Source organism: Lithobates pipiens, unplaced genomic scaffold (genome assembly GCF_037356315.1).
Source record: "Lithobates pipiens isolate NorthernLeopardFrog02 unplaced genomic scaffold, aLitPip1_a1.2 Scaffold_13, whole genome shotgun sequence".
NCBI classification, from domain to species: domain Eukaryota; kingdom Metazoa; phylum Chordata; class Amphibia; order Anura; family Ranidae; genus Lithobates; species Lithobates pipiens.
In genome coordinates, this window is record NW_027507718.1 from 38,743,095 (window position 1) to 38,761,658 (window position 18,564).

The following is an 18,564-nucleotide window of genomic DNA, read 5'->3' on the forward strand; positions in this document are numbered from 1 at the left end:
GGGAAAACCGGTCGTGTGTACAGGGCATTACAGTTCTTTCTCAGTTCAAAAGTTTCCAGGGGGTGGAAACATCTCCACAATCCAGCAACTTCTTCACTCCCTCCCTCTGGAGGACATGTGGATGTGTTTGGTAAAGAGGTGCACACCCAGGCTGCTATCTAGAACGAGCACGCTCTTCGCATGCCTCTGTTTCTATGGCAGTATGTCCCCAGCTAAAATCCGGAAGCAGCGTGGCAAAAGTAGTGAAGTCCTCACCTTTCTCTGGCTGTTATCTGCAAGCTCTCCTCTCCTCCTCCCAATCCCCACCGCCACTGATGTCATTCCTAGCTTCACCACCACCACTAATGTCATCCCTATCCTCGTGGCCACTGATGTCATCCCTATCCTCACCACTGCCACTGATGTCATCTTTAGCCCCACCACTGCTACTGATGTCATCCCTATCCTCACAGCCACTGATGTCATCCCTATCCTTACTGCCATGGATGCTAATGTCATACCTATCCTCAACGTCAATGTCATCCCTAGCCTCAACATGTAGACAATGCTGACAAAAGCCAGTGCTGGATTTTACTTTAAAAATGTATTCTTTGTATTATAATTTTACCAGGAGAGTAGAATATAGTATACAGAGCACTGCCGTTGACTTCTATACTCACTGAAGTCTGCTGCTTTCCTGAATGTGTGCTTAGATTGTTCTGTGTGCAACAGGGAGGGGGGAGGAGGAAGGAGACGGGAGGGGGAGAGCAGCTCTGTGTGTTGTATGAAGTCTTGGGAATGAGCAGAGAGCCAGCATCAATCAAGCAAGATGACAGGAAAGTGGGTGCATCCAGACTCCAGAGCCAGACCATTGTCGGTATGATGCTGTATGAAAGTCTGTAGGCCCTCCCACAGGTAATTTGTAGATACTAGTAGTTCATAAGGATTAGGATTAAGCAAAAAAAAGGAAACTCATACTTTTATTTTAAGTTTGAATGGGCACTCAGCAATTTGTAGCTTAGTCATAGAGGTGACTGTTGCAGGCGATCATGTCGCTGACACAAAACACTGTTCAAACTCAATTGATGAAGCTGCAAATCAATGTAAAATGAGCAAATTGGCAATTCCATAGAAAACATTGTGGGTAAACCGCCAGTGAAATGCGGCCCTAAACTTTGGTGTGCTGTAAGAGGGGACTGGGAAACAATGGGTTGCAGTGAGAGATAGCCTGTAAATTTGAATCCTGCACCTTTTTCCTACCATCAAAATGACAATAACAAGATGATTGAATAAGGACTCATGTCAATGGATGGTGTTTTTATGCATTTGAAAAACACAGGTCAGCAAGATCCCATTGACTTTAACTGAGCAGTACACATGGCAGTTCAGAGGCTGGATAACTTGTTTTGAGTTGTGCTGTGCTTCTCTAGAGGCAGCACGTCCTTTTGTTTTAAATGCAGGCAAGCATAAGTGCATAGCTTCCACACATTTAGTAATAGTAATCTTATGACAAATGTACCTGGTACAATTCTTTGTTAAAAAGCCTTTCCAGGATTCTTCTTCAGGAAAAATATTAGAAGAAATGTCCAGCTTTTCAGCCTTTGGTGCACACAAGTCCCGGCTAAAAGCAGGCTTTATGTATTGAGTGGCAGGGGGGTGTCTGCCTTGCAAACAAAAACTGTTGGCTACATTGAGACTTTCATCCCATGGCCAAACAGCATAAAGAAATCAATATCACTGAGCTGTGACCATTTTCAGCAACTGACAAAGGCCAGGCCTAAATAAGACTGCTGACATCATAAGATGGTCCCCGGTGATTCCCATAATTAACAAACAATTGCATCATCAACCTTACTGCCTGTAATGGGAATTCATAATTTTCCCATGAAACCACAAGCAAGTGGCTACAGGCTGCTTACATCTGCGACTGCTGAATAAAGGAGTAGACAAAAACATGGAAGCAACTAAGCAAATGAAAGGCAACAATAATATATAAAAATAACTAGATATTCTATTTAAAGCTGAACGCAAGTTAAACCACAAAACACATTGCTGAAAAAGACATACAGCCATGGCCGAAAATATTGACGCCCCTGCATTTCTATCAGATAAATTTACCACTTTGCCCAAAAAATTGTTGCAATTACAAAATGTTTAGGCATTCTCATGTTTATTTATTTTGTTTGTATTGGTATGACACAAAAAGTGGAGAAACAAAAAGCTAAATCTGACACATTCTATGCAAAACTCCAAAAATAGACAGGATAAATGTAATGCCACCTCCTCAAAACTGTAAAGCCGTGTACACATGGGCGGATTGTATGGCCTACTTAGTCCATCATACAATCCGACGGACAGTCCGTCATACTTAGAATGAACGGACTTGACCACACACGGATGCACAAACAGTCCGTCGAAAGCTTGCGCGATGACGTGTACAGCACGTACGACGGGACTAGAAATAGGAAGTCCAATACACAGCAATGCAACCTTTCGCCGTGTAAATCCTTTCTGAGCATGCGCCATTCTTAGTCCGTCGAACTAGCCTACTGACGAGCGGATTGTCCGCTGAAACCAAAGTATTACGGACAGTATTACGGAAATTCCCGAAATACTTAGTACGCCAGACTGCACGCTGAAAAGGTCCGCTGAAGCTGAAATGTGTTTTCGACTGACTAAGTTGGCCATACAGTCCGCCCGTGTGTACGCGGCTTAAGAAATAACTGAATTCCAAGTTTGTGATGCTCCTATAATTTGAAATGAAACGCACCTGTATCAATTAACAAATGCCGACAATATAGAAATAACACCAACAACCAGTTAAAATGGTGAAAAATTGACTCAACCTTTCTGTTGTGTGTCTTTGTGTGCCACACGGAGCATGGAGAAGAGAAAAGATTGTCTGAGGATTTTAGAACACAAATTGTGAAAAATTATGGACAATCGCAAGGTTACAAGTCCATCTCCAGAGATCTTAATGTTCCTGTGTCCACTGTGCACAAAATTGTCAAGAAGTTTACAGCCCATGGTACTGTAGCTAATCTCCCTGGACATAGATGTATCGAAGATAGAAAAAATGTATTGAAGATTGCAACAAAGGATTGTTTGAATGGTGGATAAAGAACCTTAATTAACCTTCAGACAAATTCAAGCTAACCTTCAGAAACAGGGTACAACTGTCAGCTCACACTATACATTGTCATCTCAATGAAAAGGGATGCTATGGTAGGTGACCCAGGAGAACCCCACTGCTGACACAGAAACATAAAAATGTCAGATTGGAGCTTGCCAAAACCTACCCGAGGAAGACAAAATCCTTTTGGGAGAACGTATTGTGGACAGATGAAACAAAATTACAGCTTTTTGGTACATTGTTCTACTGGTTTCAGAAAAAAGAAACAAGAAAAGAATAAAGTCCCTACAGTCAAACATGGTGGAGTTTCACTGATGTTTTGGGGTTGCTTTGCTGCTACAGGCACTGGATGTCTTGACCGTTTGCATGAAATTAAATCTGAAGACTACCAAAGAATTCTGGGGTGCAATATAGGGCCCAGTGTGAGAATACTGGGTCTCCATCAGAGGTCATGGGTCTTACAGCAGGACAATGACTCAAACTACACATCAAAAAGCACCCAGAAATGGTTGAAGACAAAGCGCTGGAGAGTACTGAACTGGCCAGCAATGAGTCCATATCTAGATCCCACAGAGCAGTGTTTCTCAATTTCAGTCCCCAAGGCACCCCAACAGGTCATGTTTTCAGGCTCTCCAATTAATTTGCACAGGTGATTTGATCCGTTTTACTGCCTTAGTAATTATCACAGCTGTTTCTTCTGGGGGAAATCCCAAAAAACACCTCTTGGGGACCAGTGACACCAATACAGTGATCAGTGCTAAAAAAAATGCACAGTCACTGTATAAATGACAATGGCAGGGAAGGGGTTAACATCAGGGGCAATCAAAGGGTTAAGGGTGTCCCTAGTGGGTGCTTTCTAACTGTGGGGATGTGCACTGACTACAGGAAAACAGAGATCCGTGTTTCTGCTTAGCAGAAACACAAAATCTCCATTTTCCCCTCTAGCAGACTGGTGGCCTTCTTTGTTTACATAGGCAGACCGCCACTCTGCCTCTTCTCAGAATGATCAGAGGGTCCCAGCGGATATCGTATCCGCTGGACCCACTGATTGGCTCCCATTGAGTCCAATCACAGCGGGAGCAGGTTGCCGGTGGTGCGCGCCCCAGACCCCCTACACGAAATCACATACAGGTATGTGATTTTGCACAGAAGGGCCGCCCTGCCGCAGTATATCTGCATGGGGCGATCCTTAGTGGTTAAATAAAAATAAAAACACATCTTGCCACTGCTTACAGTACTGATGAATAAGTATCTCTTGACTTGTTGTTGGCGGTTCATGCCTACAATTTAAATGTGTATCATGGTTCTCTGTAGAACCACTCAATATCTTATGCCATTCCATAATAGCAAGTCCTAATACTCATTTTCTAGTAGTAGTAGATCTGAGCAGAATTAAAGTTGTTTTGTTTAATTTTCACAAGATGATTATATTTCATTTTGTAATGAGCAGCCATTACTTTTTGCATGAAAAGTATATTTTTTTGTTAGGGTTGTTTACATTAGTCAAACTTTGTGTATGTTATACTGTATATGTATGAGGCAATCGGATTCACTGGGGAGGGATTCCATTGTTTGTTTTCATCAGATTCTTAAAGGGGTGTCTGTGACTCAAACAAAAAGTTAAAAACCTTTGTCCTAAAGTCCTACTATGTGGAGGATTGCATGGGAACATTACCAAGATAGATTCAGGTAATTAATTACATACCATTTTTCTAAGAATATGAATGATAACACAAAAACCTTTTCTTTCACTCATTGTTAGTGTTTGGCTGAAGCCATTTATTATCATTCAACTGTGTTTACTGTTTTTAAATCATAATGGCAACAGAAACTACCCAAATGAACCTGATCAAAAGTTTACATACCCCAGTTCTTAATACCGTGTATTGCCCCATTTAACATCAATGACAGCCTTTTGTGGTATTTGTGGATGAGGCTCTTTATCTTCTCAGATGGTAAAGCTGCCCATTCCTCTTGGCAAAAAGCCTCCAGTTCCTGTAAACTCTTGGGCTGTCTTGCATGAACTGCACGTTTCAGATCTCCCCAGAGTGGCTCAATAATATTGAGGTCAGAAGACTGAGATGGCCACTCCAGAACCTTCACTTTATTCTGCGGTAGCCAATGATGACTTGGCCTTGCGTTTTGGATCATTGTCATGTTGGAATGTCCAAGTATGTCCCATGCACAGCTTCCTGGCTGATGAATGCAAATGTTCCTCCAGTATTTTATGATAACATACTGCATTCATCTTGCCAAAAATTTTGACCACATTTTCTGTGCCTTTGTAGCTCACACATCCCCAAAACATCAGCGATCCACCTCCGTACCTTTCATCACAGGCCTTGTTGACTCCTCTTCAAATGTAGCATTTATGGTTGTGGCCAAAAGCTAAATTTTGGTCTTATCACTCCAAATGACTTTGTGCCAGAAGGTTTTAGGCTTGTCTCTGTGCTGTTTAGTGTATTGTAAGCGGGATACTTTGTGACATTTGCATAGTAATGGCTTTCTTCTGGTGACTTGACCATGCAGCCCATCTTTTCTTCAAGTGCCTTCTTATTGTGCTTCTGGAAACAGCCACACCACATGTTTTCAGAGAGTCCTGTATTTCCCCTGAAGTTATTTGTGGGTTTTTCTTTGCATCCCAAACAATTTTCCTGCCAGTTATGGCTGAAATTTTAGTTGGTCTACCTGACCGTGTTTTGGTTTCAACAGAACCCCTCATTTTCCACTTCTTGATTAGAGTTTGAACACTGCTGATTGGCATTCTCAATTCCTTGGATATCTTTTTATATCTCTTCCCTGTTTTATACAGTTCAACTACCTTTTCCCACAGATCCTTTGACAATTCTTTTGCTTTCCCCATTATTCAGAATCTAGAAATGTCAGTGTAGCACTGGATGGAAGATACAAGGGTCTGTCAGGAGTCCAGAAACTCACTGACCTTTTATACACACACACTAATTATAAAGCAAACAGATCACAGGTGAGGATGGTGACCTTTAATAACCATTCAAACTCCTTTGTGTCAACTTGTGTGCATGTTATCAGGCCAAAATCACCAGGGTATGTAAACTTTTGATCAGGGTAATTTGGGTAGTTTCTGTTGCCATTATGATTTAAAAAGAGTAAATACAGTTGATTGATAATAAATGGCTTCAGCCAAATACTAACCATGAGTGAAAGAAAAGTTTTTGTGTTATCATTCATATTCTCCGAAAAATGGCCAAGAAATCATAAATTCTGCCAGGATATTTAAACTTATGAGCACAACTGTATATGTAAAACACTTTTAATGATCTTTTAATAGATACAGATATTTTATTTTTATTTTTTCATTTTAGTAACACATCCTCTCACTTCCTATTCTTGTGATAGGCATGCATAAAATGAGGGACACAGAGAGCAATATTAACATTGTATGAAGTTCTCATCCTTACAAATGCTACTAAAAATGTGATTTTTTTTTTTTTATCTTGGTCTCTCTCCCCCCGATGAAAAATTGTTATCACTTCTTGCCCAGCCAGGAAGTGAGTGGAGATCCACCCAAAAGGGACACAAATGCCAATAAAATCCTTGTCCCTGCTATCCCAAATGATATATATACTATATATTAACACACAACTATAAATTACTAGACACTAATGTACCACTGTACTCATTTCCCTAGAAGGGACAAATATCTGGGGGACCTCTTTATTATAAAGGGGGTTTTAAGAGACCTATAGGTCCTGCCCCTAAATAACCCCAGATGTTTTTTGGAGCATCAGGTAGGAAAGGGACCCTGATCCCTCAATAATGGGGAAAGGGTGCAAAGCTTGTGACCTGGTCTGGTCATGATCATATTTGGTCAATTATAATACTCAAGATCTCCAGAATTGGTAACACTACTGCAGCACCTGGTAAGGGCCAAGACAGTTCAGTAGGTCTGTCAACTCTAAACAGGCAGAGTTCACCCTGTTGGGTTTGCCCAATTATAAGTTTAAAACACCCACTGTGTGTAAACCAAGAATGGCCATGTGTCTCTCTCAGAGGGACCACAGAGTATGCAGTTCCCATGATGTAAAGGCAGCTTTCTCAGCTGTTCTCCTACAGGAAATTTATTGTGAAGTTAAGTAGAATCAGATAGTAAAAGGAGTGTTGGGTGTATACTTATATCAGCCATCCTCCCACTGCAAAGAGCGTTACCTCATTTTACTTTCAGAAAGCAATATCCTGCTTTTTAATTTAAGTTCTGTAAATCACAGCGCAGCAATAGTGTGACATCAGATTAGTACCTTACAACAGCCAACATCTCTACACAAGCATGTCAGCACAATAACTGTCACTGTCTATTTCCTGTGGACTAGGTGTGCTTCCAATGTGTTATTCTGTCTGATCTCATCTAATCCTTGCATTTAAAGGCGACCTATACTGAGAGGTCTATATAGGCTGCCATTACCAAACTCCACCTGGGTGTCTCGGACATCAATTCTTACCTAAAAAAAAAAAAAAGATGTGCAGCCGGTGAGGACAGACTGCACATAGGTCCCATCCACTGCAGTGCATAAAAGGGGCACGCATTAACATGCATTGTGTTAGGGCAGCCCGTTCCCTTGGACAGTTTGTCCAACGTACCTGAATTAGCCAAGAAATGCACATGTGGCAAATCTGGCAGCATGTTAGTGTGTTGAACTGCACTGTAATGGAAGTGTGCTGGGAAGGTGTGTTGGAGTACCGTTGAGAATGAATAGCACCGCATCACATTGACAGACAGGGCCCTTCGTCAGAACTCCCGATATACCTACCAGGTCCCAGTCAGTGACTGAAAAAGTACTGAAACCAGTGGATTAGCATGGTAGCCATGCAACTTGCAGTTTATGAATTAGGTCAATAATAGTAATCTATTGATGTAAAAGTGCTTAAAGGAGAAGTCCAGCCTAAGCTTGTTTGGCTGATCTTCTCCTATGGGTGACAGGAGTGAAATTTGTTTTGCACTCCTGTGACCGCTTTTCAGCAGAGAGTGGACTGAAGTCCTCTCTATGCTGACATCAAGGAATCAGTCTGCCTGGACTGACACCCGTCTCAGCCTCTAAGTAAGCCTCTGAGAGATTGAAACGGCGGCTCTCAGTCCCTCCACAGCTCAGCGCTCCAGTGAGCGTGGAGGAGCAGAGCGGAGAGATGCTGATTGACAGTCAGCAGCTCTCTGCTCAGGGAGCTGTAAGAACCAAGTCATCAGCGATATTCGATCACTCGGTTCTCAGCGGGGGAAAGATGCAGCATCGGACCAATATTGCATCCACCTAGGTAAGTATGATTATGGGAAAAACCGGATTCCCATACTTCTCTTTTAAGAAAAAGAAATAATCTGTAAAGCCAAAACAGACAAATCATCTAATTGTATAAAAGAAGAAGTGAGGAGATGCTGGGAGATTGTATGTATCATCTTTTCTAAATGAATATAAACACTTGACATCTCTGGGCACACAGACCAGGTTGAAAGCAGAAAGTGCTGGGCACATATTTCTGCTGCATGCTGGCCCCACCACAGCACCAGATGTACCAGTAAGGTACTGCTTAGGCACAATTAACAATTTTTAATGTTTGTTTAAATACCACAACAAACTTTCACTTTTTTGAGTTCAGGCCCACTTTGATGTCCTAGCCTTGTATGTATATGTAGTGATGGCAAATTATTTTCCAATTTGGTACACATATACAAAACGTTTTGAATATGGGTAAGATGATTTTTTTTTCCATTTGTCTGAAAATGCTTACAAACTTTGTCTAGAGGGGGCAGAGAGCCAGAGTATTGTGTGTATAATGCATGTAAAATTCACGTTAATGGTCCATGGGATTTAAAATTGTGAGTTTAGTGGTCCGTGAGGTCCGAAAGGTTGGTGACCACTGGTCTAGACTGCCGAGAAGTAATGAATCACGATTACCAGGTTCCTGAATTTGATGGTGTTCCACAAAACAGGTAAATCTGCAGAGGAGGGCAAATGAAAAATTCCTGACTCAACAGTTCTCCTTCTTCGATTATCAATATGTACAATCCAGGTCTCATATACTCTTGTGGGTCTATACTGGGGCCTATTTAGAGAGGGATGTACAGGGAATATTGGGGTCCATTTATGGAAGAATGTACAGGGAATATTGGGGTCCATTTATAGAGTTATGTACAGGGAATATTGGGGAATATTTATGGAAGAATGTACAGGGAATATTGGGGTCCATTTATAGAGGGATGTACAGGGAATATTGGGGAATATTTATGGAAGAATGTACAGGGAATATTGGGGTCCATTTATGGAAGAATGTACAGGGAATATTGGGGCCTATTTATGGAAGAATGTACAGGGAATATTGGGGTCCATTTATGGAAGAATGTACAGGGAATATTGGGGCCTATTTATGGAAGAATGTACAGGGAATATTGGGGTCCATTTATGGAAGAATGTACAGGGAATATTGGGGTCCATTTATAGAGGTAAGTACAGGGAATATTGGGGCCTATTTATGGAAGAATGTACAGGGAATATTGGGGTCCATTTATAGAGGTAAGTACAGGGAATATTGCGGCCTATTTATGGAAGAATGTACAGGGAATATTGGGGTCCATTTATAGAGGTAAGTACAGGGAATATTGCGGACTATTTATGGAAGAATGTACAGGGAATATTGGGGTCCATTTATAGAGGTAAGTACAGGGAATATTGGGGCCTATTAGTATTAATGGAAGAATGTACAGGGAATATTGGGGTTTATTTATAGAGAAATGTGTAGGTGAATATTGAGGCTCATTTAGAAAATAACATACAGGTGAATATTGGGGTCCATTTGTAGAGGAATGTACTGGGAATATTGGTGTCCATTAATGGAGCAACGTACAGGGGAACATTGGGGCCTATTTATGGAGGAATATACAGGTGAATACTGGGGTCCATTTATAGAGGAATGTACATGTGAATATTGGGGCCTATTTATGGAGTAATATACAGGTGAATATTAGGACCCATTTATAGAGGAATGTACAGGGGAACATTGGGCTCATTTATGGAGAAATTTACAGATGAATATTGGAGCCCATTTACAAAGGAATGTACAGGTGAATAATAGGGCCTAATTGTGATTGAATGTACAGTTGAATATTGGGGACCATTTATGAAGGAATGTACAGAGTGAATATTGGGGCATATTTACAAAGGAATCTACAGGTAACTATTGGGGCATATTTACAAAGAAATGTAAAAGTGAATATTGGGGCCTATTTACGAAGGAATGTAAAGGAGAATATTGGGGCCTATTTACGAAGGAATGTACAGGTGACTATTGGGGCCTATTTATGAAGGAATGTACAGGTGAATATTGGGGCCTGTTTACGAAGAAATGTACAGGTGAATATTAGGGCCTATTTACGAAGGAATGTAAAGGTGAATATTGGGGCCTATTTACGAAGGAATGTAAAGGTGAATATTGGGGCCTATTTACGAAGGAATGTAAAGGTGAATATTGGGGCCTATTTACGAAGGAATGTACAGGTGAATATTGGGGCCTATTTACGTAGCAATGTACAGGTGAATATTGGGGCCATTTATGGAGGAATGTACAATGTACAGAGAAATATTGGGGCTCATTTATAGAAGAATAAACAGGTGAATATTGGGGCCCATGTATGAAAAAATGTACAGGGGAATATTGGGAACCATTTATAGAGGAATGTACAGATGAATATTGGGGCCCATTTATGGAAGAATGTACGAGTGAATATTAGGGACAATTTATGGAGGAACGTACAGGGAAATAGTGGGGGCCATTTATGGAGGGATGTACAAGGGATATTGGGCCCCATTTATAGAAGAATGTAGGGGTGAATATTGGGGCCCATTTATGGAGGAATGTACAGGGCAATATCGGGGACCATTATGGAGAAATGCCCTGGTGTTGTCCACAGAAACCAATCATATACTACCAGCTGTCACTTTTCTAGCATACATTATGCAGACAGATAATCTTTTGCAATAAACTGCAACATTCTCTTCCATGCATACAGGTTTTGTCAACATGACTTATTCTTACTGAGTCAGTGAAAGAATTCTTAGTTCAAAAAATAGCAAAACAAACAACCAGCAATGGACTCAATAGTCAAAAGTAAAACACCAGTCTGAGGCCGCGTACACACGGGCGGACTGTTCGCCCAACTTAGTCCGCTGAACAGTGTTTCAGCGGACAGTCCGCTCGTGTGTGGGCTTCAGCGGACAGTTTCAGCGGACAGTCTGACGAACAAAGTTTTTCGGAATTTCCGTAAGACAGTCCGTCCAAACTTGGTTTCAGCGGACAGTCCACTCGTGTGTAGGCTTGTTCGACAAACTAAGTTTCGCGCATGCTCAGAAAGGATTTACACGGCGAAGGTTGCATTGCAGTGTATTGGACGTCGAATTTCTCGCCCCGTCGTACGTGCCGTTCACGTCATCGCGCACGCTTTCAGCGGACTGTTCGTTCATCGTGTGTGGTCAAGTCCGTTCATGCAAATTTTGAGCGGACTGTTTGTCGGATTGTTTGACGAACTAAGTTGGGCGAACAGTCCGCCCGTGTGGGCCTCATGTACATCAAAATACATGCGTCCAGATTCATTTGGAGCTAATGTTTTGCAATGACTGAACTCACACCTAGCAATTTAGAAATGTGTAGCTGCATTCACATACACAGGACATTTCTGCGTCCAGGAACAGTTTAGCCGTTTTTCTGCAGCTAAACACATGTAAAACGCAAGTACATTTAAGCCTAGGTTCACACTGACAGCGGGTTAAAAATCGTAGTTCAGCTTTCATACCCGCATGTCAGTCCGACTTTGGGAGCGATTTCAAAGACATCTGTGCGGGTTCCTACGCAGATACCCATACAAATCACACCCAGAAGTTGGCAAAAGTAGTACAGGAACTACTTTTGGGAATCGGCGTGACGCTGCACTGATTCGGATGGTGCCATTGCCAGCAATAGCCACCGATTTGGCATGCCAAATCGCACCAATGTGAACCTAGGCTAAATGACGGAAAATAGATCTGGGAAGTATATGTTTTGTTATACTTCATAGATCAACTTCTTATGCATTTAAAGCAGGAGCCCATTTGAATGAATCTCCTGCCACTGACTGTCAGTATACCCAAACAGTGGCTGTATATGACTGGAAGCAGATGCTGCTTGATAATTGTCCATGTTGACAGAAGCAAATAGCCAATTTAGCAGGAATCCACCGAAATTCAATGTAAATATGGCCAGCTTAAGGCTACATTCACACTAGGCCTCCCACTTTTGGTTAACTTAAATGCAGGAGAAATTATTTGAGAAGCATAAACAAACTTCATGCTTCCCCGATCAAGTTGTGTGTTTAAGTATACTTGCATTTACATGCACTTAAGCCATCCATTCATTATACAATTTACTTATTCAATTTTCTTTAGATTTACCATCAACTAATTAGTGTAAGGGCCTGCCTGATTGCATCCAAAATTGAAAGTGTTTAGGTTTGAGCTCATGTTATATGGGTTTGGTAAATATAAAAGAAAATTGTATAATGTATGGCCAGCCTTAGATGCGTTCAGTATCTAATTGTCCCTGGATGCACAGAATTCAATTTTCTTTCATTTCCATTTTTTTTCTAAAAACGCACCTAAACGCGCAGTGTGAATTATAGCGTTTAATATCATTACAAATATTTATACGAGTTCCTATAAACCCGTATAAATACATGGATGTCATTAACAGTGTGCATGAGTCTTTTCAAAAAGAGTGAGTTATTTTTAGCCAAGTCCAGTAAGATATGAAAAGTACAGCCATATGGCTAAAAGCGACCAGACAGATTTTGATTTTATTATCCAACTGATGTGTGATTAGATCAAAACAATCAAACAGCCATAACTTCCCTTCCATTTGAGTTAGACTCAGTTTCCATCAGCCAGGGGGGGGGGGGACTATTGGTTGTTCAGCATTAATCAGCAGCACCAAGATGCTTTGGTCCTGATATTTGATTGTATATGGATTGCTTAGATTATGTATTTGCATGGTGCACATAAAGATACAATGGATAACTTACTATCTTATCTTCCAACTATCGATTGAAACCTGTGTGGCCTATCAAATCAATTAAGTTGGTGACTATCAATCATGGAAGATCAGATTGATCATTTATCGAAGCGCGTATGGCCACCCTATAACAAATATTTTCTTATCCTTTGACCCGTGTAGAAAGTTCATTTGGTATGTTGACTCTATGGGGGTTATTTACAAAAGGCAAATCCACTTTGCACTACAAGTGCACTTAGAAGTGCAGTTGCTGTAGATCTGAGGGGTAGATCTGAAATTAGGGCAAGCTCTGCTGATTTTATCATCCAATCATGTGCAAGCTAAAATGCTGTTTTTTTATTTTCCTTTCATGTCCCCCTCTGATCTACAGCGACTGAACTTCCAAGTGCACTTTCAGCGCACTTGTTGTGCAAAGTGGATTTGCCTTTAGTAAATAACCCCCTATGTATCACATGAGTTATCGCCACACTTTTTCTTCATTATTGCTACGTTTTTAGAGTGGTTCATTCCACTTTAAAAAGGGGCAGCTGCACTCATAGTGGGTTATTTACTAAAGGAAAATCCACTTTGCACTGCAAGTGCACTTGGAAGTAAAGTCGTTGCAGGTCCGAGGAGGACATGCAAGGAAAATAAAAATCAACATTTTAGCTTGCACATGATTGGATGATAAAATCAGCAGAGCTTCCCCTCATTTCAGATTTACCCCTTAGATTTAGAGCGACTGCACTTCCAAGTCCACTTTCAGTGCAAAGTGGATTTTGCCTTTGGTAAATAACCCCCTAAGTATTTATTAACAATTTTTTTGGTGCCACTACTTGTCCCTTTATATACATTCACATTAGAAAGTTCATAACACTTATCTAGATATGTATTATTCTGGATTTCACTAACCAAGATAAAAATAACAGAAACTAAGAAGTGAAACACTTTTGCTGACTTTCCATTATATTTACTGGCCTATACAATGACATTAATATTGATTAATATTGATATTTTATCAACCAGCAAAAAACAAAACAAAAAAATACACAGCAAAACAGCTAAATGCTTACACAGAAAGCGATGCAGATATTTCTTTTAAATAAATGTATCTCTATGGTATAGACATTTACTACAACATAAAATAAGATTTATTATTGGTAGACAGCATAATATACAGACAATCGATACAACTCATCAAACCGATGTAACAAGTAAATTTAAGAAATGACCAATAGAAGACCTTGCGCGGCAAAAGATAAAACCAGCCAGACGTTTCAAGTTCACATAGTTCATGCATTCTTAATGATCGCCCTGTCTTCCATTTCAGCCTTGGGTAAAGAATCCCCCCCCCCCCCACCCCATCTACACCGGCGTACCAATCCACGGGGCCAGAAGTAAAACCAAACGTGCGCCTGGCGAGTACGGTGGGGCCCGGGAGCCGCTTGCCAAATGGCCCAGACCCCCAACAACCCTCAGAGGGATGCTGAACTCCCCGGCTGCATCTTGTTGCATCCAACCTTCATCAGTCACATGGTGCTGACAAAGCCCCCCATCAGCCACTCATTGTTATCCCCAGCCGAGGCGCAAGGGTTAACAAGGGACCAGGAGACCTCTTAGCGTGCACCTGTAACGCTCACTAGGGATCCCTGCCCTCCCCCCCTTGCTTTTGTAAATAATGTCCTGGGGGGGGGGGGGGGGAGAAGGAACCTTGCAGCACAAAGGAGGATGCGTTTAACCCCTTCGCTCCTGGGGGGGCCTGTGACATCCATGACACAAGCAAGGGTTACCGGCCGTGGGGAAGAAAAACAACGCTGTGATGCATCATGGTGATGAATGAGCTCCATGCTGTTTATATAGCCATCATTTGCAGGGGGGGGGGGGGGGATACAAGACAATGATCGCCTTTCTAGCATCCACCGGCGATCACCATCCCCCCCTTTTCTGCAGGAAGACATAGGGAGTAGTGGGCACACAGGGAGGTTAACCCCATCCCTGCTCCAGCCTCCCTCCTTCCTCCATGGCAGGAAAACACAGACAAGAAGGGAAAAAAAAAAAGAGGGGGCATTTCCTGCAGGGGACACCTGCCTCTCATCCTGTGCCAGGGATCAGAGCATGCATGGATCAGCACCATGGATCTTGTAGCATGGAGACAGGACAGGGCTGGCTGAGGAAGGAGGGAGGGAGGGGAGCAACCACAGCAGGGACACACATACACCCCACACAGATCACCACACTACTACTAGAACACAAGAAGGACAAGAATATAGTCATAGTCACCTTGGCTGTGGAGGATTGTGTTGTTGGTGGTGGTGCTTGTTGTTGTGGGTGATGGGGAGGATGAGGAGGAGGAGGTTGGAGAGGTGGTGGTGGAGGAGGAGGAGGATGAGGAGGAGAGGAGTAGTTGTTGTTGATGGGTAACAGTCGCCAGGACTACGGTGGCTATGGCGCTGGATTCACAAGGCAACAGTTGCTATAACTCACAAAAGAGGGAGGCAGCCTAACCTGAGAGGAGGAAGAGGAGGAGCCGCCTGACACTGACATACACACAGCCTTAGAGGCGCGCAACAAGCATCCCCGGCTTCCCTGCGGCTGTGCCGCCTTATCCCCTCTTCAGAATGCTACGCATGCGCAACACGCTGAACACCTACTAGGATACCTCATCTATAGGATCTACTGTACATTGTCACCATCCCCTCCTCTCCTCAGGACTGTACATTCATTATTAAACGTAATCATATCGAACATCACTTCACCTAGGGCTGCATTCACACTATAGCAGCACGAGAAAGGCACAAAAACCTGCAATGCACAATAAATAGAAAGCAGACACTTTTTTTTGGCAAATTAAAAAATAAAAACTCCTTGTTAAAAAGAAAAATGTTTCTGAAAACTGACACTGGGGCGGTGCGCTGGCAGGATGGTCAAAAAAGTCCTGCAAGCCACATCTTTGGTGCGCTGTATGAGCGGTGTATTTACCGCTCCTAAAGCGCCCCTTCCCATATAAACCATGGAGCAGCGCTGCAAACCCTTGATCGGGCGCTAGCGGGGGTTAAAACTGCTCCGCTAGCGGCCGAATAGCGCCGCTAAAACAAAGCGCTAAATATAGCTGTGCTTTACCGCCAGCACTCACAACATCCCAGTGTGAAAGTAGCCTAACGCTCAAAAGTGTGCATGGTACTTTACCACATTTGTCACACGTAGGGCAGCCCATTGAAACAGGTGGGCTGCCTTATGGCTCGTATACACCCGAGCGATATTCTGCTTGAAGCTTGGCGCTCTAAAGCCCCTTTCACACTGACGTGTTTTTCAGGCACTTTTGGGCTGAAAATAGCGCCCGTAAATCGCCTCCCCTTCAGTCTCAGTGTGAAAACCCGAGTGTTTTCACACTGAGGTAATGCACTGGCAGGGCATTAAAAAAACTCCTGAAAGCAGCATCTTTGGAGCGTTGTATACACCTAAGCCCTTGTTCACACTAACCCCTTTCACACTGGGGCAGTTTTCAGTAGGCTTGTGCAATTCGTTTCGTAACAAATCGAAATTTGGCCGAATTTAGCATCTTTCGACAATCCGATACATCTGAATTAAAGAATAACTAATATCAACAAATACAAAAGAAATTATAGCGAATATAACTGTAGCGGTGACACTTTGGACAAAGTGTCTGCCATGTACAAATTTAGTTTTTTACCTCAGGACAATAAAGGGGTTCTGAGGGCTGATTGTGTAGGTGTAACGTTGACATCAGTTTGGCTGGGCTGTGTTAGAGTTCTGCCTGGTCATGTGTGCGGTGAGGTGCACATGACAGGCCCAGAATCAGGCCTGGTTGGACGTTTTGGGTATCGGCGTTCTCCGGAGCCAATCAGTGGGTGCGTCTGGCCCCGCTGAGGAGTCTGGGGAAGGGTACTTAAGATGTTGAAGTCACGTGTTCAGGGTTCGTTCGTGAGGCCATAGCTGCCTGTTCCTGATTCTGGACCGGGGTAGCCCCATGAGGAGTCCCGGTCACGGGAGCGTGCGTCGCTCCGCAACATGCTTCGGTTGGAATCCCAATAGACCCGCCTGGTCTGGGGTAAGGATCCGTCTGTTCCCAAGTCTCGGAAAACCGGTTGGTCCGAGGCGCAGTAACTGAGGGAGGATTCAAGGTGTCTGGGTGTGCTCTCGGCTTGGAGGGGCACCACAGCTCGCGTAAGTGACCGGGAGAGGACTCTTCGGAGGAGGGCCAACAAGCTGGCATTCCGAGAAGTGCCTGGTTGCTGGGTTGTGAAGGACACTAACGAATCCATGTTTTTCCAGTACTGCCAAGGAGACAGAGAACGTTCCAGGTACTGAGGAAAAGGTTCCTGTTCACTTTCTGTTACAAGTTACTCAAGGTCAGAGATTTCACAAGTTCTGGATCAAAGTGCTGACTGCCATAATCTCTGGCTAGAGATTTGTTCAGCTTTGAAGCACCCAGCTGCGAGTGGCTACTCTCTCGGTTGTATTAGAGACTTTCTGATGATTAGCAGTTCAAGGTGCCTGAGTTTCTTCACCCTTGCCCTCTGTTCCCATACAAGACTGTGTTTGTTGGATGTTACCCCTGTAAATAAAAACCTTTCTAAAGGACTTTTATGGTGTCAGCATCCGAAGTTGTTGGGTACTAACCCTGGGAACCCCTAGACATGTAAGAACAAGCCAAGCGGAGGTAACCGGTAAGCCAACGACTTTCCAAAAAACAAATCGTTATCACAAATACATATACAAACACAAATACATATACATACATAAATATCGAATTTCAACGAATACGAACGAAATTATAGCGCATATAATGAATGAATTCGACATGATTCGAGATTCAGTATAAAAATCGACACTCTACAGAAATAACTAATTATCTGAAAACGTATTAACCTAACATAACGAATATAACAGAATGAAATGATGTATTTTACGAATGACAACGAACTGAAACGAAACAAAATTTTCCATTGTGCACAAGTCTAGTTTTCAGCCACTTTAGCGCTGGAAATAGCCTCTGCTAAGCGCCTGAAAACCGCCTCCCACTCATTCAAGTGTGATTTTTTACACTGGAGCGGAGCACTTGTGGGATGTTCCGAAAAGTCCTGCAAGCAGCATCTTTGGGGCGGTTTGAGAGCGCTGTATTTAGCGATCCTAAAACACCCTGCCCACTTAAACAGCAGTAAAGTGAAGCTAAAACGTGCGTCGCTTTACCGCAGCCCCAGTGGGAAAGGGGTCTAAGGCCTGGTTCACACCTATGCAGGTTGCAGTTTGCATATTGCAGGTGCATTTTAAGTTTTTCAATACATGTTTTTGATTCATTAAAGTCTATGGAACCAAAAAACTGAAAAAAGTCCCTGGCCCTCTCCATAAAATGCATAGATGTGAAAGTGACACATAGGAAACCATGCTAAATG

The 18,564-nt window shown here is 42.7% G+C and overlaps 1 protein-coding gene across 4 annotated transcripts in view; it reads right to left on the minus strand.

The window, feature by feature from the left end:
• RFX3 (regulatory factor X3) overlaps window positions 1-15,686 on the minus strand; it is a 456,270-nt gene extending 440,584 nt beyond the window's left edge. For all 4 annotated transcript variants that reach the window (XM_077475023.1, XM_077475024.1, XM_077475022.1 and 1 more), the window contains exon 1: window positions 15,431-15,686. The gene's annotated coding sequence lies outside the window, so the exon portion shown is untranslated. The remainder of the gene's footprint in view (window positions 1-15,430) is intronic.
• Between the last annotated feature and the right edge of the window lie 2,878 nt (window positions 15,687-18,564).